The sequence below is a fragment of the Frieseomelitta varia genome, unplaced genomic scaffold, assembly GCF_011392965.1.
Source record: "Frieseomelitta varia isolate USP_RPSP 00005682 unplaced genomic scaffold, Fvar_1.2 scaffold_1728, whole genome shotgun sequence".
In the NCBI taxonomy this organism is placed as follows: domain Eukaryota; kingdom Metazoa; phylum Arthropoda; class Insecta; order Hymenoptera; family Apidae; genus Frieseomelitta; species Frieseomelitta varia.
In genome coordinates this window covers 3039-6368 of record NW_025109448.1, presented here as the reverse complement: position 1 = coordinate 6368, position 3330 = coordinate 3039, and the positions used below count along the sequence as shown (strand labels likewise).

General features: G+C 37.7%; 1 long non-coding RNA gene across 1 annotated transcript; it reads left to right on the top strand.

Moving 5' to 3' along the window:
- The first annotated feature begins 375 nt into the window (after window positions 1-375).
- Window positions 376-2878, top strand: LOC122538685. The gene is made up of 2 exons (XR_006308903.1): window positions 376-1484; window positions 2390-2878. It is a non-coding gene; the product is annotated as an uncharacterized LOC122538685 (long non-coding RNA).
- Window positions 2879-3330: the final 452 nt, after the last annotated feature.

Genomic DNA, 3330 nt, shown 5'->3' with positions numbered 1-3330 from the left:
AAAAAAAAAAAAAAAAAAAAAAAAAAAGAAAGAAAGAAAAATTGCGAACGAACAATTTTTCCCCCCAATTGTGTTGTGAAGCTCGAGCAAGCTGCAGCTTTTCTTCCTTTTTTCTTCTTCTTTTGTCCAAAAAGAAGATCGCCGAGATCTTTCCAGAGACGTCGATACTCGACACGGTTGCCGCCGAAATGTATATTATTACGTATTATTAGTTTCTTTCACGTTGTATCACCACGTTACGTACTCCTCCTCAGCCTCCTTCCATTTTCGTTCAACTAAAACGTCTTTCGTTCTCCAATCACGATCACGATCTGTACTCTACTTTCTCCAACTCGATTTTCTTTTTTTTTTTTTCGATACTTACCTCTTCCTTCCAATTTTTTTTTTTTTTCTTGCCTCTCTCTCTCCTCTCTTTCCATTCCTTTTCTTTTCTTTTCGAACGTTTCTCTTCCTCCGTCTTTTCTTCTTTTTTTTTTCTTTTCTTTTCTTTTTCACGACTTGTTTGTTTGTTTGTTTGTTTCCAACTTTCTTTCTTTCTTTCTCTCACTGTCCCGTCGATCGTGTCGCGTCCTACCACCATTTCATTGTTTGTCGCTTTTGTGTTCGTCCAGTTTTTCTATACATTACTCCTTGTATGATGTTCAAGCCGTTCTCGTAGCGTTGTAGTGAGTAGTACACTGTGAGGCAGAATTCTTGTTTTTCAACATTCACCAACAGAAAAGAAAAAAAGAAAGAAAAAAGAAAAAAAAAAAAAGAAAGAACACCACTGTTTCTATTTCTCTCTTTCTAGCAGCCTATCGCAGCCTATCCAGGTGCAAAGAACTAGTTGCAATACACCAATCACCCGTTTCGGTGCCTAGGTCTCGTAAAATGAGTCGCAAGATGTTTCCGCAGCCACACGTGACCGCTCCATTTCTATCTGTTTCTGAGAACGTGCAATCATGCCTCTTTAACCAACTTACTTTCGAATCTGTTCCGTTAGGTTCGGGGAAACTAACCGATTATCAAAAAAAAAAAAAAAAAGAAAAAACCAATTGTGCCTCCCTCACGTGTGTGTGTGATGAGATCCGCTCGATACCGAAAGTAAAATTTCAAAAAAAAAAAAAAACAAAAAGAAAAAAGCCACACGGAAGCAAAATGAAAGTGGTGAAATGGAGCGTGATCGCGGTCTTGTAAATAAGAAGTAGTAGTTGAAGTGACATGTCTTTTATGAATGACACGTACACCACTCTGCTGACAAGCTGTGCTGCACGAACCCCGGCTATCAAAACCCTCGCTGCTGTTTTGCTGCCCCACACAAAAAAAAATATATATATAAACGCTACACTGAGAGTTGTCGAGATAACGATTTTCGAAACAAAAAAGAAATTAAATAAAATAAAATAAAATAATAGTAAAGTAAAGTGTAAAAATACGCACACGCGCGCATGTTTTTTTTTTTTTGTTTTTTTTTTCTTTAAGGAAAGGAAGGAGATTCGCAATAGGTCGGATGGGTGGTCACATTGAAATCATTCGACACAGATTTCTCCGATAATATTTCATCGACTCCAGATTTGCCCGACAATAGTTTTAGCCGACGACAGTATTAACCGACAATGATACTTACCGATGACATTATTACGATATTTGTTCATCATTGTTTTTCTAGTGATAGTTTAGGTTAGGTTTAGTTATATTTTATTTTTAGTTGATAATATAACTTCTGTAATAAAAGAACCATCATGGTCGAGACATTTTTGTATAATTAACTATTTTATATATTTGTTCATCATTGTTTTTCTAATGATAACGCAAGGTTTAAGTTTAATTAGGTTTAGTTATATTTTTAGATTGGGTTTAGTTATATTTTTAGGTTAGGTTTAGTTATATTTTTAGGTTGAGTTTAGTTATATTTAGTTATATATTTTATTTACACTTGATAATATATATTCTGCAATAATAGAACCATCATTTTCTGGATATGGTCGAGACATTTCTGTATAATTAACTATTTTATATATTTGTTCATCATTGTTTTTCTAGTGCTAACGCAAGGTTTAGGTTAGGTTTAGTTACATTTTTATAGAGTTTAGTTGTATATTTTATTTACACTTGATAATATACATAACCAATAACAGAACCAATCATTTTCTTTATAGGGTCGAGACATTTTTGCATAATCAACTATTTTCACTAACAATAAAAATGATTATAACTCTATTCAATAGACTAGAAGCAATAAAGACCATAGCCGAGCGCAAAACTGTGGCGATATGTAATTGTCTAATGTTGTTGTTGATAAAAACTATTGTCGGGCAAAGTCGCTGTCGTACAAATCTGAGGTCGATGAAACATTGTCGGTGAAAACAGTGTCGGAGAAATCTGCGTCGATGATTTCAATTGGACCCAGGTCGGATTCGTACGTTTCGGATTTGCTGAATGATGTGTGGGCCGAGAAACGAGATGGGATACTTCGCGCGTTCGCGTAACTTTCGGACGAAACGAACGAACTTTTTCAAACTCGACGAAGAGACGCACGTTGGCGACAAATCGCGAAATCGTGGCCAAAGGTTTTTTGAAAGCAACAGCATTATTCAAAAATGCTTGGACCAAAGATTAAAATTTCGATCTCTTTGGCCACGAATTCTCAAAAACTCGCCCATTCGCGGTGGTTGGCTCTAGAGACAAATTCGACGTCGAAAGCTCGAACGTTCGCGAACGTGTTTAAAATTGTCCACGATCCGAGGAGACAGAGAACGAATGAAAACGGAAAAAAGAAAAGAAAAAAAAGAAAAAAGAAAAAGGAAGAAGAACGAGGAAAATGTCAGAGAAACTGGCGGGGACAAACGCACGCATAGAAGGGAAAAGACGAAAGAAAGAAAAAAAAAAGGGAAGTGCGATAATAAAGAGAAACGGGAGAACGCGAGAAAGACATTTTCAGCAACGTCGCGCGGAAGACCAGCAGCCACACCCGGAACACAATGGAAGGAAAGTCTCACGTGGATGATTGCGGCAGACCAGCTTGTTGGCAGGGAAGTCTCATTCTCTAAAAAGTGGTTTTCAATTTCCCAAGGGTGCATAGCGCGTACCGACGAAGGAACTGACCCGAAAATTTGCCTCGAACTCGCTCTACCGGACCGCGTATGCGCGCCATTTTGACCACGGCATCTCCACCAAGATGGCGAACATTCGCCCCTGATATTCTATTCAGTATCGGGAAACGAAAATTTTTCGGCCAGTACTGTCCTTTTTATTCGAGAGCAAGAGAAATAGCGTGCGGTGACAAGTTGTAGCGACCGTTACCTCTTTAAAATTAACATCAACGCCGTCTACACAATCGTTCTGTCGAAT